General features: G+C 43.4%; 1 protein-coding gene across 1 annotated transcript in view; it reads left to right on the top strand.

The window, feature by feature from the left end:
• The first annotated feature begins 8,144 nt into the window (after window positions 1-8,144).
• CD36 (CD36 molecule (CD36 blood group)) overlaps window positions 8,145-27,482 on the top strand; it is a 74,409-nt gene continuing 55,071 nt past the window's right edge. The window contains exons 1-2 of the mRNA XM_042859411.2: window positions 8,145-8,357; window positions 10,418-10,549. The gene's annotated coding sequence lies outside the window, so the exon portion shown is untranslated. The remainder of the gene's footprint in view (window positions 8,358-10,417; window positions 10,550-27,482) is intronic.

The raw sequence follows: 27,482 nt of genomic DNA, 5'->3' as shown, positions 1-27,482 counted from the left end.
TAGCATTTGGCACCAGGGCTTGGTTTATGCCCATTTCCGGTGTAGAGTGCTGTGCACCAGCCCAGGATGAGCCCCAAAGTAGAGATGAGGTGCAACTAAAAAGTGCAAACTATATCTTATCTGACGTGTAAGTAAGACCTTAGTAAGAATAAGGAAGGGTGATTGGTGCTGACCTTATTAAAATATAGAGATGATATCTAATACATGTGTTGCTTGATTGCAAAAACAGAAGTTTATAATATATACATGTTAATGCATTTATAGCATATCACGATACGTTTTTGATTTGAAGCTCTGCTTTTGGGATGACCAATTAACACCTCCTTGTCCAGTGTTGTATTTTTAAATAGGCCTCTTGTTTGTCCTCTCCCTAGGTGATCTATCAGGATTGGACAGACCTACAGGGAAATTCTTCAGGGGGCACTTAAGGCTTGTAGTACTCCCTGTAGTACAGACCTGGCAAAGCAGTGGCAAATGAAGTGCAGATCCATTTTTCTGTGGATCCAAGTCCTTGTTGTACGGGGTCCTAAAGTTGAAGAGAGTTTAGATCCTCAGATCTACCAGAGGGTCCCACTGGTGGAGAAGGAGGTGGAGAAGGTCAGGATTTAGGTGGGGTGGAAGCGTGCACTGTTTCTGCTCACCACCAAGTTATACATTTTGAGGAATGATCTGAGAATACCCCATAATGACACCCTACATTCAAACACAAGAGGCAGCAAATGTTAGGAGGGTAGTGTGTTTGTCAGGCCAACCCCTGAGGCAACTGCACCCATCAAAGAATCACAATATGAAGCTGTAGCGATGGTCTGTTTAAGCCTCATGCATTTCCAAGTACCTCATGCTTGGATGAAAGCTGCATTCTGCACACCTACAGTGTGATTCAACTCCTGTAATTATTGCCAGCGAATGCAAATAAAGCCAGTCAGTTCACTACAAGGGATGCTGTCAGACATGAATACATACCCATTGCTCAGGTTTCTGCACTGGCAGTCTGCCTGCTCATGGTGCAATTCAAGGTGCTGGTTGCTCTCTCCAAAGCTGTGAATGGTGTGGTGCCCAGCTATGTGAGATACTACCTCTAACCAAACACCATGCCACTGCAGGTAAGATCAGTCTGGGAGCATTTACTAGCAGAATTTAAGCTTAAACACTCCAGTCCAAATTTAGAAATGATCAGGGGTGCGACAGGGTCTATCACTCCTTCTCTGGCTCCTGCTGGAGGCATCAGTGCTCTGACACCTCCCTGATCAAGGAAAATCCATTCTCACCAGGCTACCAACATGACTTTGGTGCCAGGGCTGGCTCCAGGCACCAGCTGAGCAAGCAGGTGCTTGGGGCGGCCAAGGGGAAGGGAAGGAACGTCGGGCTCTTCGGCGGCAGTTCAGCAGAGGGTCTCTGTCCCTCTTGGAGGGAAGGACCTGCCGCTGAAGAAGAAAGTGGCACGGTGGAGCTGCCGCCGATCATGATCGCGGCTTTTTTTTTTTTCACCGCTTGGGGTGGCAAAAACCCTGGAGCCGGCCCTGTTTGCTCCAGAGGCCTAGAAGGGCTAGTAGGAGACACTGGCCAAATGGGAGCCAGCAGGCCAGTTAAGAAGGCTTGTCTGCTGCTTCTCAGGGGCAGTGTGGGGTAAGGAGGAGGTTCAGAGGTGGTTTTCCTCATTGCTAGCCCTGAACCGTAGAGCCAGGTCAGAACCTGCCTTTGCAGTGTTTTTATTTGCTTAAAGGCAGACAGCCACATGCTGAGTTTTGTTAGTCTTAGTTAACTGTTCAGAGACCTATGCTGAGCTTTTGGCACTGACCGCCCTGCTTCGAGCAGGCAGCCTCAACCTGTGGACTAATGCAGGAAGTGCCTGCAACACCACACTTGGCCCTGCAGGAGGTGCTATGGAACAGCCCTACCTGTGACAGGGACTGTAAGTAGGTATAATCTACACAGTACTGTATCCTATGCGTTCTTAATCCCTCCTGTTGTTACTTTATCCTACACCTTTTTACCCCTCCCACCAGTTCCTTTATTTACTACAATTCTACCTTTCTACCCCTTCAATGTACATATTGCAGCATGTTATGCCCACTTTCCAACATGTCACTCTCAGCACATGTAACTATGAATTTGGCTGATACAACTGGGCTCTGCCTTGCAGTATGGCTTCCTCTGCTGAGGGTCCTGCTTTTAGAATTTGCTCCCCTTAGAAGGCCGTTGGGGCACAATACAGGCACATGCATATTTTGATTAGCTTTTCATTAAATGGTTTTTATGCTCCTTATTTTTATGCTTGAACTTGTGTTCCTGCAGCTAAGCTGATTTAGGTGCTATGCTTATGAGTAATGAACCATCCTAAATATGTTTCTTTTGAAAAAAGAAAAGGACTTTCTAAACAGTTTTGCATTTTCCTTTAATTAAAAAGTTATTTTTAAAGTTTGAAATTGCAGCTCCGGCTATCCGCATTCTGTCCCAAAGTTGCCTGAGCTGCTGATGCCGCCCTTCCGGGGACAGGGGAGCATCTGGCAGATCCCATCCAGCAAAAATGAAATCCACTCCCCCTTCATGGAAGCTGAGAATTCAGGCTTTGTGCAGGTGGAATGCAGAGTGTCCCAGGTGATGAAATCCAGACCCGTAGCCAGAGTGAGGGGCTGCCTATACCCCTTCATAGCCATTGTTCAATTCTATGGGCTGGAATAGCATTAGCTATTCCCCTCTGTGCCTGCAGTACGAGGCCACTGAATCCATATAAATGCGAATGTGCAGCCCCTCCTCAGGCCTGAACCTATTGTGGCTTTCCAAACCAAACTACTCAGAGCCAGAGACCTTTTTGTAGTGCACAAGGGGTGTGCAGGCAGCCTTGTTGACTGCTCTACTATGGACCTCCATCTGCTGTGAGGCCTCAGTGGTGTTAAGGGAGACCCTTGTGTTGTTCCTCCTAACCAGGGTGCATTTCATCCTTAGTGACAATCCAGTGCATATTCTGGTCAGCGCTTTGTTGCTCCTCTTTGCCATGTTCCTCCTTATTTCTCCTTGTTCTACCACTTGCTGCTTTCTTTGTTATTCCCCCCTCTACTTTTTAGGTAAGCAGTCCAGTTCTCCCAAGCACTGCTCATGTGACCTACAGACCTACTAATAGCATGCGATCTACAGAACTAATACTATAAACCTGTTAGAGGAATAGTTTCTGATTTACTGAGGTTTTGGTCATGACTGCCTTATAAACCTTATCTCTCCTTATCATGCTCTTGATCAACTGTGGGGATCAGCTGAGACACCCAAGGTGGCAGTTCCTAGATCTGTATATCTAGTAGTTGGTGGGTCCTTCATTCTGGAACTCACTTCTCCCCCCAGGGCCAAGTTTGCTGACACTCGACAAAGTGCATGTGTTTACTCCTGTTGTCTGTGGAGGGATTGTGTTAAGCAGGAAGAGAATTCTTTTCTTCTTTGAGATGGGCTTAGCAAACATTGTCAATATACGGTGGCTGAGATCATCATTGGGCTGTGTTTTAAAAATTTGCATTTCATTGCACCCAGAAATAGGACGTATACAACGGACTAAAAATCTCCAAAATCTCCAACAACAAAATATAGAGCTGGTCAAAAAAAAGGGACATAATTTTCATAAAACTTCTTGTTAAAAACTTTTGTGCATCAGTGCATCAGAAGAAATACTCATGCTAAAAATCATATCTTCATGTCCTGTGTATACATATCATCATGGGTAGGTCATTTGCCAAGACCAAGCAGCAGGTCTGTGGCCAACTCAATGGCTGAAACCAGATTTCCCAATTCCTTGACTTGTGCCTTAAGTTTGTTCCTACTCCTATTCAAGTCAACGGAAAAATTCCTACTGATGTTGATAAATTAATTAAATTAAACTGTATATCTTAAATAGTAATCAATAATTAGATAAATTCATGAAGGACAGGTCCATCAATGGCTATTAGCCAAGATGGTCAAGAATGCAACCCCATCTTCCGGGTGTCCCTAAACATCTGACTGCCAGAAGCTGGGAGTGGATGACAGGGGATGGATCACTTGATAATTGTTCTGTTCTTGTCATTCCCTCTAAAGCATCTGTCACTGGCCACTGTTGGACAGCAGTATACTGGGCTAGATGGACCATTGGCTTGACCCAGTATGGCTATTCTTATGTTAATGATGTAGGATCAAGCTCTTAGTCACTAGACCATGGTCCTTCAGAAAGGCACACACAGACTTGGAGACACACACAAATTCCCTCCACCAAAGTATCACTTGATTGATTATTTATATTGAAAGTGTGCTGATATTGAAAGTGTGCTGGCCAGACTCTCACATAATCATTGAATTAGAGACAGGTCTGACCCAGAATGCTGACTCAAAGCTTCCCAAACACTAGCACATTTCAAATGTAGATCTGATCTTTGGAAATGGGCCTTGTTTATGCAACAGGCTGAAACAAATCCTGGATCCAAACACCTTCAAAGTTTTGACCTGGATCTGCACTGTACACCTCCATTTTACGGTAACCTTTGTCCTTTTTGAACAAATAGAACACGTCATTGGTGTATATGGCAAACACATTGCACATATGATTATGTGATTTTTGACTACAAAGGAGTCAGTGGGGATGCTATCACTCTGAATACCATTGAAGATTACATGCCTGTTATCTTCTATATGTGAAAAATATGATCATCCACCATTATGTAAGTATCCACTTAAGGAGGGTACTTCCTTCATAGGGGCTGACTTCTCCCAACACACATAACTACAACTCCTGCCCTTTTAACAGTTGCTACTTCTTGCCACTAACAATACCATTGGTTATAAAGAATGGGAAAAGAAACTCCACTACATCTAAAAACGGCATCCACAAATAGAAGAAAAGGAACCGAGAAAATAGGAAAGCAACTAAAGCAGAACTTGTGAGCTGCCGTCACCTCTGTCCTAACTATACTCTCCGTCCTTGTCTGTTTCTTAACCCTTGTCTAAGTTACAGTGTAAGCAACTCAGAGCAGGGGCCGCTCCTTTTCCAAGCACTCACAGTCCATTGCTGAAGCAGTAAATACTACTACTAACTTCACTCTAGTTCTGTCAGCTAGTTTATGCATTGTGACACTATACTGAGGATTAACTCTTTGCTGACCTTAATCTGGACACATATTTCTGCTATATTTTAAATTTCTGCTATATTTTAAACTCACAATCTGTTGGTATTTGAGATGATGTATCCAAAGGCTTTTCCTTCTGTCTCTGGGAATACTTTCACATCTGGGGACAGTTCACAGCTGTTTTTTTCCTGCCATGACCCCAATTTCCCGAATATACCCTCTTTGTACTTTCTGAGAAGTTCCTCTGATATCAGATTGTGGTCTCTCCTTTTCTCTTCAGCAGCCCTGTAACGATGGCCCTCTAACGGCTGTGCTCAGAGTTTGCCTGTCGTGACCACTAATTCCCCATAATGCTGTACCCGCAGTCTGTCTCTCATATCTATGGACTTCTCTTGATAATACCATAGGGTTAAGAACATAAGAACATAACATAAGAACAGCCATACTGGGTCAAACCAATGGTCCATCTATCCCAGTATCCTGTCTTCCAATAGTGGCCAATCCCAGGTGCCACAGAGGGAATGAACAGAACAGGTAATCATCAAGTGATCCATCCCCTGTTGCCCATTTCCAGCTTCTGGTGAACAGAGGCTAGGGACATCATCCCTGCCCATCCTGGCTAAAAACCATTGATGGACTCCTACATGAACTTGTCTAGTTCTTTTTTGAACCCGGTTATAGTCTTCGTCAGTTTGGACACACCACATTTTGGATGAAATTCACCCCCTCACTACAAGGCTTATGCCCTGATTGGGTCGTGAAAATAAATGGAGCTTAGTTCAGTCCTGTGTCCTAGAAAGCAAAAGAAGACAAGCACACACGAAAGGGGAAAGACAGGAATACCAAGGATAGAAAATGAAGCTTAAGTCCCTTTCACTTGCAGCCTCACTTTTGGAAAAACACAAGCACAGCATATCGTCTTAGCAGCCACACCAAGACCTGGCAAAGTTATACCAAGGCTGTTTGGGCTATTGCTCTTAGCTGCCTCTCTGGTCACAGGCTCACAGCAGAATTGCAAAATATAGTCTTGGCTGGCTAAGCCAGACTCTTATTAGACAGAAGGCAAAAAGAAAGGGATAGGAAAGAAGAGAAATAAGGTGGGGGAAGAAAAAGGACATACTGGGAGTGGGGGAGAGGATGTGACAGGGTATCACATACCAGGTGGTGTTCAGGATTTAGCCTGAGCCAGTGGAGGTGGTGACATCATCTGGATCCCTCATTTTGGCCTGTGGTTTGGTCAGAACATCTCTCAGGATCAGGATGACGAAGGCACAATTGTGTCATGCTGAATCCCAGGGTCCCAGGAGGTGGTGGGGGTAGCAGCCATGAGCTTGCTTCTTCCCCTTTACACTTAACCCTTTACATATTCAAAACAAGGGGAAGACTGGGGGGTAGAGAAAGTTGAAAGCAGGGAGGGGAGTAGTTCTTGGGGGCAGAGAAGGAGCTAATAGAGAAAGTGGAAAAATAAGTTATTTGGGGAAAAAGAGGAGGAGATCTTGGGGTAGAGAAGGGCAAGTTGTTTGGTACAGTGAAGCTGGCAAACAGGAAAACTATTGGGGGCATATATTTAAAATCTTGGCAACAATGGAATGTACAAACTCTTCATTAAAGTGGCCTATGTGAACTTGTTCTCCAAACCTAGGAATCTAGATACATGTGTTACTGGTTGGAAGCATCTTAAGTTTCAACAAAGTTGACTATCAGACTCACTGTGAAGCCTTCCATTTAGTTAGTTAGTTGAAATATGTCTAATCCTATCTCCAGGTGCTTTCCCATAAGAATAATCACCCCAATAAATATATTACATACTGGACTGACAATAACATCGACCCATGAAGCCAGCCCTACCAAATTCTTGTATGTTGCTACACTCTCCTTCAGCCAAACCCTTCCCCAAGCATCCAGGAAATAAAGTGGGTTTTGCTACCTGGCCATGATGTTAACAAACTTGGTCTCTGTTGGACGACAGCTACGATCACGTAAGTTCCTCTCCCTGTTCATCAGATGTGAGCTCAACACCTTGACCAACCCTCCTTTTCTTCTCCCTCTCTCTTGCTTTCTCATTCTCATCACCATGGTATGCGCATGCTGCCCACTAACTCCATATGCTGTTTCTAGCAGTTTAGGGAGCCTTGTTTGGCTCTTACCTAGTTTTGCATTGTTGTGGGTTCTCATTTCAATCATCACGAGTGTTTCCTCCTCCTGAGTTATCATGATGGAGTCTCTGTAGTTGTGAGCTGTCATCGGCCACCTCCCTTGGTTGCAGAACAGCTAGGCCTAAACTTCAGAGGCCGTGGCTTCCTATCCTTTGCTTAACACTGAAATCTGGCAGAGGGTGGCCTACGCCAGGCTGTATTTCTCTGCTACACTTGCATAAAGGTTACACTCAGTAGTTATCAGTTCACTTCGTTGTCCACTTATGGAATTGTTTCAGTAGCACTCACAGTTAGCAAATGTCTGTGTAATCAGTGAACTTTTATTCATATTGTTTGCATTGCATTAATGCCTAGCGGCCCTTGCTGAAATCACAGCCCCATTACACTAGACATTGTACAAATGGGTGAAAGTCAATCCCTGCCCCAGAAAGCTACAACATAGACAAAGGGTGGGAGAAAGAAAATATTACTTTCCCTAGTTTATAGATAGGAAACTGAGACACAATTGTTTACATACTACGTTCCAATTCCTGAAGTCCTGGCTCGGCTTTTATGATGTCCTTTCTCAGAGAAACTCCCATTGAGTAAGGATTGACTTTGCCCTACAATGTCCTTCTGGACTCTTGTGAAGAGGATTCCGTTGTTCATTATTAAACACTGTTATATTGCAGAAGAGCCTAGACTATGGACACCATTTAGGTCAGGCAAGGGGGGAACTGTCCTCCTTCCCCCCCATACTTCCTATATGCCCTGTCTTCCAATCCTGTCCCCTGTCAACGAGAGAGAAACTGAGCTGTATCTCCTCCTTTTATGGATCCCAGAGATTGTAAATGCTGGCTGGCTGCTTAGATGGTAAATGACACGCCCATTAGGGGAGCACCACTGAGACACAGCACAGGGTCACACTGCAGAGAGAGAGAATCAGGAAACTGGAGAGAATCAGGAAGCAAGCCTGATAAGGCTTTTCCTGGACAAGTTTGTATGTACCGTGCACGGCTCTCTGGAGAGCCCAGCTCTCCAATGGAAGCTTTTTAAAACAAAAACCTGTATGGAACCTATGGATACCCAGAGGGCTCGGAGATCCACTGCTTGGATTCACCAGTGAAATGCCTGTAGCTGGGTGAGAGGACATGTTCTTTCCCTTGCTCTCACCCACTTTCTTTCCCTCCTCCTTATCTCCCAGTGTGCAGACCTCCCTGCTATCCTTCATGCTGTGTTTCTCACTGTTCACCTAACCCCAGTGCTGTGCACCTGCCATCCTTCCTGCAACGTGTCCCACTGTTCACCCTCGGTGTTATTTCCCTCTGTTCTCAGCCACAACCTGCTTGGAGCAGTTTGCCCCACCCATGCTGGGGTTCCACTCCTCACACTCACTTTCTCGTCTCTCCTCAACTTGCTGGGACTGTTCCCCCTCTCCATTCTCCCTTCCTGCTTGGATTACCTCCTCTTCACCCCTCCAAACTCTGGGGCTATTCTCCTTTGTCATCCCTCATTTTCTCTTTCTCTCACCTTTCCTATGCTAGGGAAAAGAAAACATCCTGTGCAGGTAACTGAGTGGAGGCAAAAGATACGAGCCACCTTTCCCCAAAGGAGATTGGATTTCAGGACTGTAAAAGGCTTCTTGGTTTTGCTTTATAATAAAAAAGGTCTTGTGGTTTAAGTTTTCAAACTAGATTTTCTATGGTTAGGCACCTAAATCCATTTTAGACACCTCGATAAAGGCTTGACTTTCAGGGAGCATTCATAACTTTCACTGTAGTTCGTAGGAACTTCAGATGTTCAGCACCTCTGAAAATAACCTCACTTGCTTAGTTGCTGGAGTACAAACCCTGGTATCCAATTTAAGGCAACCTAATGTGAAATTGTTGGCCTTACTTTAAAAAAACAAAATAAAAAAACAGCAGTTTTCTTTTGCACTCCCAGTTCCTCTAATTCAAAGGGACTCATAGCTATGACTTTGCAGGACCCAAATCAGCAACCTCAGCATTTGTTTTCTTGCTCCATCTAGGGCAATGAATTCCAGAGCTGAGTAGCACATCAGTAAGAACACTCTGCCTCTACATGTTCAGACTGAAGGCCTATTAACAAATGCATCCCTGATGATCTTAAATGTTATGACTGAGAATAAGAAAAAAAGGAGGAAAGTGGTCTTTCAACTAGTTATTAGAGTGTGAGACAGAGAACAAAAGAACCAATAAACTCAAGGGTTCTATTTTATAATTTCATCAGTTGCATTATTACTAAGTTCTTGCCTTGTTTTTTTAATAGGGTAAGCAAGAACAGCTCTCCAATATAGTAGATTGGGGGAAGGACTGAGTTGGTGATTGGCTGGAAGGATGAGAAGTGAGGAAGGAAAGGATCCCAAGTGAGAGCTGTGGTCAGCACAGGAGCTATACTGTTAGTTGAATTCATCTGGTAGAGATTATAACTTGGTGACGATCCAGGTTCTTGAAATGCTATTGGAAAGAGGAGAAATGGCAACACTAGAATCCAATAACAAATGTCTGAGCTCTTTAGTTAAGATAAGCATGATTTTCACTAAATAAACATTTAACAAGGTATCAGAAAACTGAGCTTTATGGCAACTTGGATTGCTCCTGCTCTCCATGAAGAAACAAGCCCCTGAAAGCTCTGTCTGTGTGGTGTTTTTTATTAAAGGTGTAAACAAAAACAGCAGAAAATCTAAACAGAAACCAAAAGCCCTATTTGCTACCAACCCTCCCTGCCCCCTCTTTACCCCCCTGCTGGAGTGCCAGCTGTACCTGCAGTACAAAAATGAATACATGGCTTCATCATCATGGATGCAAATCTATCCTTCCCAGACAGCCATGGACAGTTGAATAATCAAGTAAATGTAAATTGTATCCATGCGTAGAAACGTGCTGAACTTAAAAGTTAGTAAACACCTTCAGCAATCAATTATATAGCTATTAAAGTTTGCTTTTCTCACGCAGCAGCACAGACTACTGAGTTTGGATCATTTTTCAGCTAATGTGCTTAGAAGTTTCTCTTCAACTGTAGAATTCAACGTTTTTTTTTTAAGCTATTCTCAGTTGGATTAACCAAGTTAAATTGTTTGTCAGAAAAGTAGCAAAACTAAATATATCCACTTTGATAGGTAAATGTATGGAAGTAGTTGATATGATAATAATGAGAGGTACTGATATTCTATGTCTACAGAAAACATGCTGGACAGGGAATGCAGCAAAGGAGTTGGGCTTAGATTGGAAACTCTTCTACATGGATGACAAAATGGGGGCACGATGGAGTCAGAGAGGAGAGCTGAGGAAGACGGTGTTTGAAGTTATTAGGGTAAGTGACAGACTGATGGCTGTATGAGTCCAAGTTAAAGAGTGTATCATGTTTGTGATATCACTGTATGCATGTCAACAGCGAAGGAGAGTTTCCGTCAAGACTTGAAGGTACTAGTGGATGCAACAGCCCCTGAGGAGGGGCTGTTGGTGCTGAGCGACCTGACTGCACACAAAAGCAAAACCAGAAGGGTGTGTGAAATAGGCTTAGGCTCTATGAATTAGGAAGGGAAAGTGCATCTAGACCTGTTTATTGCCAACCAATAGATGACAGCCAATACATGGGCCCAAAAGAGGGAGAGTCATTTGGTTATGCACATTAGTGATAGAAAACCAGATTGAGATGATATTGGTAATAAAATCTCAGTGGTGTCAAAATGATACCTAGAGAGATGGTAGTACTGTAACACAAAGGCCTTGCAGCAAATATTGCTGCAGAGTGTTGGGCAAAGAGGTAACTCAGCTGAAAAGAAACAAGATCAAAGTACAGAAAGTTAGAGGGAAGTCTGGCAAAGATGTTTTTGCAATCAGTACCGGATAGGTGTCTGGAAACAGATTCGGCATGAGCTGAAGAGAAATGGAACCTCCTCAAAATAACATGGATTGCAGTGGTGGAGGAGGTTTGTGGATGATGTAGATGGGAAAAAAACAAAGGAAAGAGAGGAGTGGAGGTGGTCTGGTGGAATATAAATAGTGATGCAAACTAAGAAAATTCTGGGTAAAGAAAAAAGAAATGAATCCATTGAATGGAAATGAAAAGGAATACAAAGAAACCAAATGAGCTGCCAAGCAGGCAGTGAGGAAGGGCAAAGAGAGTGCCCTAGGTGATTTGTACATCAAGCCTGTAAATGACTCAAATCTGGCTGGCAAAAAGATCTGTAACATTGCAAAAATAAGACCCAAAATGAAGGGGGATGGTATTGTAACATTATTTGTAAATTACAATCAGGGGAGATAGCTAATAATGCCCAAACAAGTGAAAGAGAGGTAGAAAAATATTTTGAGAGTTTCTCAAAATAAGCAAAAGTGGAGTTGCCAACATGTGATCCTAACGTAGTGCCTGAGTCTGACAGAGGAGGAGGTGAGAAATGCAGTCCAGGAAATGAAGAATGGTAAGGCAGCAGGACCTGATGAAGTGATGTTGGACCTGGTGAAAGGCTTGGGTGAGAGAGACATAAAATGGGTGAGCAGAGTGGTTAAAGCTTATGGCAAGATAAGAATTCCTAAAGACTGGTGCAAGTCTATCCTGGGCCCAATACATAAAAAGGGAAGTATCCAGGAATGTGGAAACTATTGAGGGATAAAGCTATTGTCACATACCCAGATGCAGCCCTTGGGCCAAAAAGTTTGCCCACCCCTGGACTAGAAGAATGGTGTAACCACTCTTCAGACAAGAACAATTCAGCTTTAGGAAAGAACTAGGAACCACAGATGCCATTTTTGTAATTTGGCAAGGGATGCAGAAATGACTAGCCCAAGACTCCTGGCTTGAGGACACGAAAGTTTATGCTCCAATATGTCTGTTAGTCTACAAGGTGCCACAGGACTCTTTGTTGCTTTTTACAGATACAGACTAACACGGCTACCCCTCTGATACTTGACCTTCAACCAAGTCTAGTTTGTTAAATTTAGTACTAGGAAGTGTTTCATCTTTATTTTTCTTGTAACCAGTTCTGACTTTAATGCCTTAATACTTGTAATCACTTAAAATCCTCTCTTTTTTGTTAAATAAACTTGTTTCATTCTTTAATAAAAACTAATCTAGTGTTGTGAGCTGTATGGGTAACTCCATTTAAAGTGGCAGGTTGTTGTATATTGTTCCCTAACAGGGACAACAGACCTAAAATATCTGAGCTGTCCAGGAGAGGGCTGGAAATTATAGAACAGACATTTTTGGGGGGGAAATCCGGGACTGGGAGTGTGTTGGGGGTCACCTTGCAAGCAATAAAACAGGCTGGTGGGAGCCAGAGTGTGGCTGGTGTTTGCTGACAGGCTACTGGGCCTGGGCCATAGCTATACACAGACACTTAAAGTGTGACATGCATATTGTTTGGCAGTTTCTGAGCAGCCCAGCTGGAAGCTACAGCAACAAAGCATTGTGAGGCATCCATGGTTGCAGAGCAGGGATGATACAGCCCCTCACTGGTCTGGATTGCACCCTGGAATGTCATACTGCTATATGCAGACAAAATAGCACTATGGGCATCCTCAAAAGAAGACCTTGAGGAAATAGCAAACCAGTGGTATGACCAGCTAAATTGGCCTGGGATGAATATGAGCATGATTAACACAGAGGACATGTGAGGTGAGTCGCCACAAGGACATTGGACATAAAAATTAATGGAGTGAAACTAAGCCAGATTGACCAGTACAAGTGCTTTGATGGCTGGGTCGTCGAAGAGGGTGAGCTTGAATCTGAGATAAAGTCCAGACTGGAGAGTGCAGGGAGAAGGTGGAACAACATCTCAGGGGTTGTGTTTGCCACTGAGACTGAAAGCCCAACTGTATAGTACAATGGTGTGCCCTGCAATGCTGTGTGGTGCAGAAGTATGGATGGTAAAGAGACAGGAGGTTCAACACCTACAGGTGTTTGAGGTGTCTTTGCACCATAAAAGAAGCTACACCAAGAGACTTATATCAAAATGAAAGTATTAGGGTGGAAGTCAAAGTCCACGATGTGGCAGACCAACTTCACTGGTTCAGACACATGCAGAAGATGAATAAAGACAGGAGAGCAGGAGAGGATGTCAGGAGAGCGTCTCTTAGGACAGCCAAAGAAGTACTGGATGGATTGCATCAAAGACGATGATAAGAAGGTGGCCCGTAGTGGTCCCTCAGACAGGCAAAGATGGTGGATGCTTGCACGATGACCTGACCCCAGTTGATGGGATAAGGGGAAGAAGAAGAAGAAATTGCTTACACTCTTCTTTCAGGTACTTGTCATGCCTTAGGCTGGGATCCTCTAATTGCTGATGGTGCCTAAGTGAGAAGATACCATGGATGAGGGGTGAAAAAGTGGAAAATTCTTACTTCCATTTGACCTCATCTTGGCTATCAGGCCTGTCTGCTTTCGTAGTCAAATGCTTGCTTCTCAGATGACGACTCATGCCCCCATGTCAAAGAAATCTGGTACCATATCAAGAAACTTTGAGTAGAACCACACTACAGGTCTCTGAACAGGACACTTTCCTCTCAGGTGAGATTGTTTATTTGACTTTAAAAACAACAAGGAGTCCGGTGGCACCTTAAAGACTAACAGATTTATTTGGGCATAAGCTTTCGTGGGTAAAACCCCCACTTCTTCAGATGCGTGGAGTGAAAATTGCAGATACAGGCATAAATATAAATTGGCACATGAAGAGAAGGGAGTCACCTTACAAGTGGAGAACCAGTGTTGAAGGCCAATTCAGTCAGGGTGGATGTGGTCCACTCCCAATAATTGATGAGGAGGTGTCAATACCAAGAGAGGGAAAATTGCTTTTGTAGTTAGCCAGCCACTCCCAGTTCCTATTCAAGCCCAAATTGACGGTGTTAAGTTTGCAAATGAATTGTAGCTCTGCAGTTTCTCTTTGAAGTCTGTTTTTGAAGTTTTTTTGTTGAAGAATGGCTACTTTTAAATCTGTTATTGAATGTCCAGGGAGACTGAAGTGTTCTCCTACTGGCTTTTGTATGTTACCATTCCTGATGTCTGATTTGTGTCCATTTATCCTTTTATGTAGAGACCATCCAGTTTGGCCAATGTACATGGCAGAGGGGCATTGCGGCACATGATGACATATATCACATTAGTAGATGTGCAGGTGAATGAGCCCCTGATGGTGTGGCTGGTGTGGTTGCGTCCTATGATGGTGTCGCTAGAGTAGATGTGAAGACAGAGAAGGCAACAGGGTTTGTTACAGGGATTAGTTCCTGGGTTAGTGTTTCTGCGGTGGGGTGTGTGGTTGCTGGTGAGTATTTGTTTCAGGTTGGGGGTCTGCCTCCCAAGACCTGTGAGAGTAGAGGACTGTTTTCTAGCAGGTTGGATTTGATTTAAATTAAAATTCACTAGTAAGGAAAACTCGATTTAATCATGGATTTCTACATAAAAGTGCATTCTTGTTGGTTGTGTGACAGACCCAGAGCAGTGGGGTACAGGAGTCTGGTAGAGGGCAAATATACTGGTCACTGGATGAGTAGTTTTCTGTTCCCTGAGTGACCAGAGCAGGGGCTGCACTAGAGTAATCAGGAACCTGCTAGAACCAGTTAAGGCAGGCAGGCTAATTAGGACACCTGGAGCCAATTAAGAAGAAGCTGCTAGAATCAATTAAGACAGGCTAATCAGGGCACCTGGGTTTTAAAAAGGAGCTCACTTCAGTTTGTGGTGTGAGTGTGAGGAGCTGGGAGCAAGAGGCGCAAGGAGCTGAGAGTGAGAGAGTGTGCTGCTGGAGGACTGAGGAGCACAAGCGTTATCAGACACCAGGAGGAAAGTCCTGTGGTGAGAATAAGGAAGGTGTTTGGAGGAGGCCATGGGAAAGTAGCTCAGGGAGTTGTAGCTGTCATGCAGCTGTTACAGGAGGCATTATAGACAGCTGCAGTCCACAGGGCCCTGGGCTGGAACCCGGAGTAGAGGACGGGCCTGGGTTCCCTCCAAACCTCCCAATTGACCTGGACTGTGAGTTCTTCCAGAGGGGAAGGTCTATGGGCTGTTCCCCAACTCACATGGTGAATCTCTGAGGCAAGAAAATCTGCCAATAAGCGCAGGACCCACCAAGATAGAGGAGGAACTTTGTCACAGTTGTTATAACCTTAATACATATTCTTCACAACTCAGAGATAGATTCATTTTTAGAAGGTACACACCATATATTTTAAAAGTGATTTATTTTGAAAACTTTTCAGATTAGTTTTACAGCTATATCAGAAAATGAATGATTGTTTGGTTATTTATTTCGTTTACCAAAGGTAATTGAAGCAGATATTTATGAAGTCATTGGGAGGTGAACTATCTCCAATTCAACAGGTTAATCATTAATATTTGGAGGATTTTCTTGTCAGGCTGTATTTGGAGGAGAACATCACCAGACAGACATTTAAATTGTATTTTATTTAAGTAAAACAACAACATTATGTATTCTGGATTTTTTTCTTCAACAGCAAACATATAATATTTTAACAAAACAAGCATATGAATTTTTGAATTTAGTTAAATGTTCAAGTTTTTTAAAATCAGGTTTGTTTTTGTTAATTGTTTTTCACTAAAATAGTTAAATGAAATATTAAAAAAAAATTAAATCGACAGGTCAATATGAGAAACTGAAAATATTGGCTTCTGCAGCTAACTCAGTCGTCTTCGTCTTCATTTTCTTGTTTGTTCATAATCTGAAAAACAAAAAAAGCTTTCCTGCTTTTTCAGGAAAAGCTTTTACTGCTACTTCTTGTAAGTATTCTGCTGTGTGTGCATTTCCTGATGTATCAATTGTTTCTGTAAGGAAGACATTCCCTTCTTCTGTTGTCACACAAGCACATGCAACAGGATCATTGTGGACATTGCTCCACCCATCAAGACTCAGGTTAACAATTTCACCCTCTAGATCTTTTGAACTCTGCTCAATTTCTCTTTCATACACTTTATCCAGCAATTTGCCTGCGACATCTGCTCTGTTGGGTGGACTGTATCCTGGTCTTAATGATTAAACTGTGTTAATGAAGTGTGGGTTCTCAATCATATGGAAAGGAGAGTTTGTTGCATAAATAAACCGGGAAATTTTTTCATCAATTACCTCTTTTTGTAATCTGCTGTTTCTTACCACAAACGTATCTATTGTTGTTTCTGGATGATGGAGTTTTTTTCTCTTTTTGCTACAGGTGATATATTGTGGCTATGTGACATATATGATGTGACTGAAACACTATCATTGGGAGATATCTCTGAAACTATAGAAAATGATGGTGATCTTGAAGGTGGATAGTCTTCAGAATCCTGTATATTGAGGATGGATTCTCCTAAACAAAATAAGTTAATGCAGTTATTTAATTATTATTACCATACTGCTCATTTAGTATTACTCATTGCATTCACTGACACTCAGTACTACTTTAAAGGTGAAATTGTAAAAGGAAGATCTGCCTATTTCAGTTATTTATTTTTTATCACAACTGCATCTATAGAGTACTTACCATAGAGTAACAACTATATTTTGCTCAAACATGAGAATTCAAGAATAGTCCAGAAGGAAGACAGGCAGTCCTTAAGAAAGAAGTATGAAATAAAAAAGTTTACAAACCTGAAGATCCTGCACGTTTACACATGTTCCTTTCATCATCTTCAACGCAGCTTCCCCCTGAGAAGGATCACGTCTCATGATGATGTTTCATTCAGGCAGCCAGGCCTTGCATTTCTTTGTTGCACTGTTTGCATTTTGCACGCATGCCTGTCTTACCCACAGGTAGAGGAACTTCATTAAAATATTCCCAAACTAGGTCTCTTTTATGGCCTGCTGCAATTATAGGTTTTCCCTTCTAGTGAGAAAATGGTATGGTAGATCCAGGGCCGGCTCCACGTTTTCTGCCGCTCCAAGCGGGGGGGAAAAAAAAAAAGCCAATCAGTGGCACTTCAGCGGCAGCTCAATCGCACCGCTCCATTCTTCAGTGGCAGTTTGGCAGCAGGTCCTTCACTCCCTCTCTTCTTCTTCAGCGGTGGCACTTTGGCGGCAGCTCAAAGAGGAAGAGAGGGACTGAGGGACTTCCTGCCGAAGACCCAGACGTGCTGCCCCAGTAACGGACAGAGTGTCGCCCCACTAACGTACAGAGTGCCGCCCCTTTGTATTGGCCACCCCAGGCACCTGCTTCCTTCGCTGGTGCCTGGAGCCAGCCCTGCGTAGATCTCAAATCAATGAAGGCTACATTCAGAAAGACCTCAAGACTTCTGGAATATGCTGCTCAAACAGTTTCAGTTTTGTTTCTACTGCCTGTCCCTCCCTTCTCACATTTATCTCCAGACTTCTTCTCCTTGTCCAGATCTATTCCACCCCCAACAATCTTCTATTCATTGAACTTTTTGAAATTTTGCACTTTAAGAGAGAGGTAAGGGATTGATTCTGTACAAAAATTTGCAGAGGGACAATAGGGCTGAGGTCTGTTATTTCTCACCTCTATATATTATTTGTTTATTTTAAAACATTTTTGCTGTTAACAAGCATGTTATCTCTGGGGACACAAATCCACAGTCTGAGAACTGCAAAACTAAGCATCTCTGATGGTATCTTCTAAACTGAGCACTGAGTCCCATTGGGTAGATAGAAAGATTAACCTAAATAACCTATACTGAAGCCCCGGGAACCCCATAAGATTGGGTCCCTAATCCATTTACAAACCTTCTCTTAAACATGACATGAATATATTGTCTCATACTGTAGAATTACAATGTATAATCCCTATTCCATGATGAGATATATTTGAGCTATAATGTATCTTAATTCAAACTATCTTTAGATAGGATTTTTCCTCAAAAAGCATTTTATCAAAAAAATCTGATTTAAATAAAAAAAATCTGATTTTTTTAATTGTTTTTTTTTAATCATTCTATTTTAGCCACCCCGTTTTCCAGGATATGTTGTAGATCATTGATGATGCGCTGGTGAGGTTTTAGCTGGGGGCTGTACGTGATGGCTAGTGGTGTTCTGTTATTTTCCTTGTTGGGCCTATCCTGTAGTAGGTGACTTCTGGGTACCAGTCTCGCTCTGTCAATCTGTTTCCTCACTTCCCCAGCTGGGTATTGTAGTTTTAAGAATGCTTGATAGAGATGTTGTAGGTGTTTGTCTCTGTCTGAGTGATTGGAGGAAATGCAGTTGTATCTTAGGGCTTGGCTGTAGACAATGGATCTCGTGATGTGTCCTGGATGGAAGCTGGAGGCATGTAGGTAAGTATAGTGGTCTGTAGGTTTCCTGTTTAGGATGGTGTTTCTGTGACCATCACTTATTTGGACTGTAGTGTCCAGGAAATGGATCTCTTGTGTGGACTGGTCCAGGCTGAGGTTGATGGTAGGGTGGAAATTGTTGAAATCCAGGTGGAATTCTTCCAGGGCCTCCTTCCCATGGGTCCATATGATGAAGATGTCATCAATGTAGCGTAAGTAGTGGAGGGACACTAGGGGACGAGAGCTGAGGAAGGATTGTTCTAAGTCAGCCATAAAAATGTTGGCATACTGTGGGGCCATGTGGGTACCCATAGCAGTGCCGCTGACTTGAAGATATAAGTTGTCCCCAAATCTGAAATGGTTGTGGGTGAGGACAAAGTCACAAAGCTCAGCCACCAGGTGTGCCGTGGCCTCATAGGGGATACTGTTCTTGACAGCTTGTAGTCCATCTTCGTGTGGAATATTGGTATAAAGAGCTTCTACATCCATGGTGGCCAGGATGGTGTTTTCAGGAAGATCACCAATGCATTGTAGTTTCCTCAGGAAGTCGGTGGTGTCTTGAAGATAGCTGGGAGTGTTGGTAGCATAGGGTGTGAGGAGAGAGTCCAAATAGCCAGATAATCCTGCTGTAAGAGTGCCAATGCCTGAGATGATGGGGCATCCAGGATTTCCAGGTTTATGGATCTTGGGTAGCAGACAGAGCATCAACCAGGGGTATTCTAGGGGTGTGTCTGTGTAGATTTGTTCCCATGCTGTAGCAGGGAGTTTCTTGAGCAGATGGTGTAGTTTATTTTGGTATTCCTCAGTGGGATCAGAGGATAGTGGCCTGTGGAATGTGGTGTTGGAGAGTTGCCTGGCAGCCTCCTGTTCATAATCTGACCTGTTCATGATGACTACAGCACCTCCCTTGTCAGCCCCTTTCATTATAACGTCAGAGTTGTTTCTGAGGCTGTGGATGGCATTGTGTTCTGTACAGCTGAGGTTGTGGGGCAAGTGATGCTGTTTGTTCACAATATCAGCCTGTTCACGTCTGCAGAAGCACTCTATGTAGAAGTCCAGTTTGTCATTTCGACCACCAGAAGGAGACCATGCAGAATTCTTCTTCTTGTAGTGTTGGTAGGAGGGTTCCTGTGGGTCAGTGCACTGTCCAGTGGTGTGTTGAAAATATTCCATGAGTCAGAGATGGTGAAAGTAGGCTTCCAGATCACCACAGAACTGTATCATGTGCATGGGGGTGGTGGGGCAGAAAGAGAGTCCCCGAGATAGGACAGACTCTTCTGCCAGGCTAAGTGTGTGGTTGGATAGATTAACGATATTGTTGGGTGAGTTAAGGGTGTAACGATGCTGCCTTTGGTGGGACACAACTGAGAGTATCAATTCAGGACAAATTGCTTAGAGCAGGGCAGTCACAGCCCCAGGCTGATGGTTCTCCACCTCTAAGGCACACCAGATCAGCCAAACGGAGAGGACTTCGGTCTCACCCCACTGGCTAACCATAAGTCATACAAGCAATTCTCTTAGACATGCCAGTTTCCCAGTATCACCACCAGTGCCGCTTGTTATAGGGATGAATGGTTATGAAAACCAATGCCCCAGTAAAAAATAATAATAATAAAAAAATGGAACTATACCTATCTCATAGAACTGGAAGGGACCCCAAAATGGTCATTGAGTCCAGCCCCCTGCCTTCACTAGGAGGGCCAAGTACTGATTTTGCCCCAGACCCTTAAGTGGCCCCCTCAAGGACTGAACTCAAAGTCCTGGGTTTAGCAGGCCAATGCTCAAACCACTGAGCTATCCCTCCCCCCAGTAAAAGAAAAAAGGTTCTTCCAATCCTAAAGCACCAAGCCCCAGACCCAAGCCAATATACAAGTCAGAACTTACCCACAAGTCACGCTGTTGCCAATCCTCTAGAATCTAAAATCTAAAGGTTTAGTCATGAAAGAAAGAAATATAGATGAGACCTAAAATTGGTTAAATGGAATCAATTACATACAGTAATGGCAAAGTTCTTGGTTCAGGTTTGTAGCAGTGATGGAATAAACTGCAGGTTCAAATCAAGTCTCTGGAGTAAATCCACAGCTGGGATGGGCCATTCAGTCCTTTGTTCAGAGCTTCTGTTTCAAACCTATTTCCTCCAGAAGTCAGAAGCAGGATTGAAGACAAAATGGAGGGGTTTCCAGGGCCTTTTATATTCTTTGCCCTGTGGAAGGACACCTCATGGTTCTTACTGTGGAAAATCCCAGCAGCAAGATGGAGTTTGGAGTCACATGGGCAAGTCACATGTCCACGCATGACTCAGTTTGCAGGCGGCAGCCATTGCTCATATGCTATCTTGAACGTTCCCAGGAAGACTTCTTATGTGGATTGGAGTCTCCCAAGGTCCATTGTCAGTTAAGTGTTTCTTGATTGGGCACTCAACTTGCAAATTCCTTTCTCAAGAAGCTGACCAAATGCTTCACTATTTAGAATCAAACACATTGACATACAAGTACATAGTCCTATTCATAACTTCAACTACAAAAACGGTACACACATACAGATAGCATAATTATAACCAGCAAATCATAAGCTCTTTATAGACACCTCACACGACAACCTTTGCACAATATTTGCTGCAAATATATAACAGTGGTTGCAACAATGAACTATACGGTCACAAAAACAACAAGGAGTCTGGTGGCACCTTAAAGACTAACAGATTTATTTGGGCATAAGCTTTCGTGAGTAAAAACCTCACTTCTTATACGGTCACAGTTCATGTCAACAACATCACAAAGGATACCACTGTTGTAGCCCCCTGTGGCATGTAGGAGTTTAGATAGTTTACTGTCCTTTTTCCTCTGTAGAGAAGTAAAGTGTGCATTGTAAATGGCTTGTCTCATTTTTGTAAAGTCCAGCCACGTGGAAGTTTGTGTGTCAGGTTGGCTTTGTATGAGAGTCTCCAGTTTTGAGAGCTCATTCTTGATCTTCTCCTGTTTGCTGTACAGGATGCTGATCAGGTGGTTCCTCAGTTTCTTTGAGAGTGTGGCACAGTCTCTCACCATAGTCAGTGTAATATGTCGACTGCAATGGATTTTTTACCTTCAGTCCATTTGGTATGATGGCCATCTGTTTGCACTTGGAGAGGAAGATGTCTGTCTGTATCTGTGTGAGTTTTTTCATGAAGTTGATGGATTTCCACTTCCTACGGCTAAATTCAGTGCCTTCCATGGTACCATGTATCAGAGGGGTAGCCATGTTAGTCTGTAGCCACAAAAAATATAAAACACTTGTTTCACCTGTGGGGAACCAGGACATGTGAGGAAGTAGTCACAACAGAACAGTATCCCAGGGAAGAGCAGAGTCCCAATGGGAGACAAGAGAAAAAAGAGACAAGCCCGGAGAAGGGCAAGGGGTCCAGAAAGGACCAAGAGGAAGTGCCAGATACACTAAGGTGGGGGTAGACTAAAGTGGTGTAGATGAAAGGGCCAAAAGGGAGAAGAGAAAAGAGAGATCGGAGAGAAGGAAGAGTCCTTCATAGGTCCAGTTGAAGGATATGGGGACTAATACAAAGATTAATTGAGGCAAGCTGGGAACTCAGACTCTGTGAGAAGAGCCTCCAGAGTACGAGCCAGGTCTATAGGAGAAACTGGAAGCCACCAAGCTGACCTTGTGAGTATTGCATGAAGACTCAGAGTTCCAGAGAGAGACATTCAGGGATCCCATAGAGGAGAATGACAAGTTGCTCCTCCTGGTGAGAGACCTGGAGCATGAGCAAGATGAGCTGTGGGCCCAGCTGTGATAGCTCCAGGGGAGAAGGTACCTACCCACCTGAGGGTTGCAGTCTTGAGGAAGAGAGTATGTGATGGAGTGTTCACCCCACATTTGCCCTGAAAGGGTTAATGAAGATTAAGAAGGGGGCTAATTAACTCAACAGGCCACAGCTGAGAAGAATCAGGTGGCTAAGGAATCCTGGGACTCAGGGAGCCACCCAGCTGTGGAGGAATGAGGTGTGCTGCACTTATAATGACAGGAAGTTGGCAGTAGAAAGGCGGCTGCTGGGAAAGGCTGCAGTCACTCCCTGGGAGGCAGGAGGAGGAGGAGGAGGAGTGTTTGGAGCCTGCAGAGACATGTAGCCTACAGTTGCTCCCTGGGAGGAGGGACCGGTGAAGCTGGCAGACCCAGAGAAGGAAGAGAGAGCCAAAAGGTTAGGAAAGGGTTCTGGGAAATGCAGCAATGTTTGGGGTAGAACCGAGCTTGACTGTTGACTAGAGGGTCCTTGAACCGGAATCTGGAGTAGGAGGTGGGCCCTGGTTACCCAACCAGCCACTGGGGAAGTGGTACTAGTGGGGCAATGAATAGGAAGACTGCCTGAACCTGTTTGTGGGAAGGGACTTTCAACGTTTGCTGAGCTGGCGAGAAGGCTAAGTCACAAAGAGGCAGCAGAAGGTTGTGGAGTGAGAGAGGGGCCACAGACCCAGAGGTGGAGGATGGCGTGCAACCATGGGAAGGGGCGCTGACCCTGTGAGCTATTTCCCAGAGTGGCCAGGAGGAGGTGCCATCCTAGTGGTGAGTGGACCTCCCTGTCACGGGTATCTATTTAAGCTCTTCTCCACAACCATGATGGCTAGAAACTTACCTTTTTTCAAAAGAAAGCTGAGATTCTCACTTGAGTGTGTAAGATGGGGCCTTTAGGAAACAAACCAGATATTTCAAGACTTGCAATAAAACCATGAGGCGGTAGTGGCAACGCTGATTATTAGAGAAATGCTTCTATTAACTTTATTTTTTAATTGGTTTTACTGTAGATTTGGCAAATTCCACATGTTTACAATGTCTACATTTTGGGCCACATTTGATCTGATGACTTTAATATCTCCCTTTCCTCCTTCTCCTTTCTTAATTTTGTTTGCCATTTTTAGTGTCTGTTTGGACTTGTGTCTTTACTTTTCTTATTTTTCTCTGTCACTTCAGTGCTTCAGAGCTTTCCCTTTGCTTACTACCCAATCCACTGATGATATTCAGATAGTGGTTTTTTATAAGGCTGATTCTTTAACATTTTCCTTTGCCCTTTCACACACTGTTTTGGAATTCAATACTAAAGAGTGCTTCCCAATTTTTCCCAATTAATATTCTTTGTACATGCTCAGAACAAGACGGTTAAAACATGATGACAAAAGCCAAATAACCTTGGCCCACTTTCTTGGCGTTCTTCTGAGGATGGCTTGTGCAACTGCAAAAAATAGCCCAGTATCTTTAATACTTCTTGCTCTGCAGAATCTGCCCAGCTGCTATTTTCTCCCACAACAATGGCCAGTTATATTAAAGAATCCTAGAGCTGTTAGTATCAGAGTTAGACATCAGCTCCAAAGGTCAGATTCAGATCTGGGTCTAGACCTTCACAAAATTCAAGGGGTATTCTTGTGATACACGGCTCAGTGTCTGTATGATCTACAGAGGATGCGAGTCTGGTACAATTGCAAGCTAGGGGATGTAGTTTATATTCTTGAACCTAGAGTTTGTGGGTGAATTCATATTTTGAACTCAGGATTTAATTAGGATAGTCTACTTATTCCATAAAGGGGAAATTCATCCCTTTCCAGAGAGACAGCATAAGAACTGTGAACCAAATCAAGGCTTCAGGGCTGGCTCCAGGCACCAGCAAAGAAAGCTGGTGCTTGGGGCGGCCAATGGAAAGGGGTGGTACGACCAGGTCTTCAGCGGCAATTTGGCCGTGGGTCCCTCGGTCCCTCTCGGAGCGAAGGTCCTGCCACTGAATTGCTGCCGAAGAATGAAGTGGTGTGGTAGGACTGGTGCCGATCGCGGCTTCCCCCTGCCCCCACTTCGCCGCTTGGGGCGGCAAAAAAGCTGGAGCCAGCCCTGCAAGGCTTAACTTGGATTTAAGTGTCCAGAGGACACTTTCTACAATAAATAAAATGTGTGCAATCTTTGTGTCTACCAGGTTGCCTTTATAGATGTTTCTTCCTCTATTGTGAGCACTGAGCAATACTTGGGAATATGAATATAACAAATACCTGTTATTTGGGGAAAATGCAATAACCACACCTATCTGCAAATAAAAATGAGCCAAACCATACAGTTTGAGGCCCAACTATTATTCACAAGTTAATCCCCACTCACCTAAAACCTCCTTCATTAATCCAGAGAGATTCAGTGATGGCCAGATGAGCTCTCCTGTGTCTGCTGGCTCCAGTCCAGCAAAGCCAAAACCACCAGGGCTGCTCCAATCTGTGGCTCCCCAGTCCAATTTCATTGTCTGCTCCTCTTGCTTAGCTCCTGCCCCGTGCAGTCCCTCAAAGTCAGCTCTGCTGTCTCCAGTCTGACGACACAAAGGTCCAAGACAGATCCACAAGGTCAGCTGTATAGGGGGTTCTGTACTTCTAGGTAGGAAACCCAGAGCAAAACAGAGGCCCTGCTCCCTTGGACACTGCCCCTCAGACTCCTTTGTAGTTTGGCTCTTTACCCTACAGCATTGTCCTTCTGGGGCTCTTCAGAGATTAACTCTGTGTTTAATAAGAAAGTGTCTCTTCACCAACTCCCTCTACAAAACAGAGAAGTCTGGACACACTAACCTATCCCTCTCCCATCCTCTGACTTGCCATAGGACTTTGGGGCAAGCCATATAAAGGTTTTTGAGTCTTACAGCTGTGGAATCCAACCAAATACCTTCTCAAATGACCCCACATTTGTTTGAACCAGCTGGGGTTTAGTGGTGCAGATGACATTGCATAGGGTCTGCACACTGGAGAGTGGAATTGTCCCCTGTGCCGAAGACTATCACATGGCCAATGCATAACTAGAGTCCCACAAAAGATATCAAAATAGTATCTAAATGGTGCAGAGGCCTGGTAGTGGCTTTTTTCACCCTGAGAAGGGCAGGGTTAAGTAGAAATACCATAGTCATCACTTATCTAGCTGTTTACATTTACCAAGTGCTATGCAAGCATAAATTAAGTCTCTCACCACACCTGGAAAAGTAGGTAAATATTAATACCTTTATTTTACAGGGAGAGAAATGAGACCTAGAGGATAAGGACCTGCCTATGACTCACTAGTTATGACTAAATTTTCAAAAGCTTGTGTGGGCACACATCCCTGTGTGTGTATTTCAGGATGCAAAAGATGGAGGGAGGAGTTTCTAAAGGGGGTGGCTGTGCATGCTCAGGGTGTTTGTGCAATGGAAGATGAAAATGATACAAATAGCTGGGACAGGCACTGTGTGTATGACTATCCATGCATATCTGCATATTTGCTTATTTGCTTGTTTGGATTAAAGCCAGAGTGTCAGTACCTTGCAGAATACAGCCCTAAACTTTGTTTTGTTCTTGACTTGGGCACAGGAAAGTAAAATATACACAAAAACATCTGTTTATTTTACCTTAAACACAGAAATCTTTGTCATAAACAGGACCAATACATTAGCAACACATTTAGATTAAGTTCCCTTAACTGGGAATGTTTATAACATGCTCGTGAATTATAAATATACTGTAGCATAGTGCCCATATGTAGACCTGTGCAAGTAATGGATTTTTTGGTTCTCTGGCAATTAAAACATTGTCGTTTTGGATCAACCTAACAATTTGTTTTATTTTAAATTTTTGGCAAATCAAAAAAGTCAAAATAACTTCATTTGGGGTTGAACTAAACATTTTGTTTCAGCCAGAACGAAATGTTTCATTTCAATTTTGACCATTTTAATATACTGGGATTTTTAAAGGAAATTTAAAAATAAAAATAATTCTGAACTGAAAAATTAAAACATTTTTATTCTGAAAATGTCAAACCAATTTGACACTTCTGGAAGTCTGTTTGTTTTTAACCAAACAACTTGGTGAAATTGACACAAATTGACAATGTTTCAGTGTCCCTGAATCTACATTTTTGTTTGCTGAAAAGAGTTTTGTTGAAAATTTTTTCTCAGTTCTACCCACATATGCAACCAGAAGGCAGGTGGTGATAAAAGTCTGGACCTCCTATCAGACATGACCTGTCACTTATTGCTATCTTAAGGAGCATTCCAGAGGCAAACAACATGCTCCTTAGTAGTAATTTCATGACCCTCGTGGAGGAGGCCTCTCTTCCAGGAGCCATTTACTAGTCTCCATCATGGGCAGGGATATCATTCAAACACTTACATCAGTTAAGTGGCAGAACTTTAAGAGGATGTGCCTAAGAATCATCTCCAGCACATTTGTACCCATCTAGTTCTAAGGAGACTTTTAGGTGTATATATATCTTGAGACCTGAAATACTGGCAGGCCAGAGATAGATAGATTTAGATGTTCATGCTGAGCAAATGAGACTTTAGCATCTTCAGATGGGCACATGTACCTTTGCACGTCTGTGCACATTTGTGTTTTCAAGAACTCATCCAGACAAACCATATGCACTTAAAGTAGAACCATCGAATCATAGAAGTGTAGGACTGGAAGGGACCTCAATAGATCATCTAGTCCAGTCATCTGTACTCAAGGCAGGACTGTGTAATAACTAGACTATTCCTGACAGGTGTGGTTTAACCTTGTTCTTAAAAACCTCCAATGATGGAGATTTCAGTGTTTAACTACCCTGACAGTTAGGAAGTTTCTCCTAATGTCCAACCTAAACCTCCCTTAATGCAATTTAAGCCCATTACTTCTTGTCCTATCCTCAGAAGTTAAGAAGAACAATTTTTCATCCTCCTACTTGTAACAAATGTGTATGTAATTGAAAACTGTTATCATGTCCCTCTCTCATTCTTCTCTCCTTGAGACTAAACAAACCCAATTTCTTCAATCTTCCCTCGTATGTCATGTTTTCTAGACCTTTAATCATTTCTGTTGCTCTCTTCTGGACTTTCTCCAGTGTGTCCACATCTTTCCTAAAATGTGCCTCCCAGAACAGGACACAATACTGATAAGGCCTCAGCTGGAGTAGAGTGGAAGAATGACTTCTCGTGTCTTGCTTATAACACTGCTGATCATACATCCCAGAATTATGTTCACTTTTTTTGCAACAGCATTACTCTGACTCATATTTAGCTTGTGATCCACTA

Source organism: Chrysemys picta, chromosome 1 (assembly GCF_011386835.1).
Source record: "Chrysemys picta bellii isolate R12L10 chromosome 1, ASM1138683v2, whole genome shotgun sequence".
Taxonomy (NCBI): Eukaryota; Metazoa; Chordata; order Testudines; family Emydidae; genus Chrysemys; species Chrysemys picta.
The sequence above is the reverse complement of the archived record's forward strand: the minus strand, read 5'-3'. Positions and strand labels throughout refer to the sequence as shown.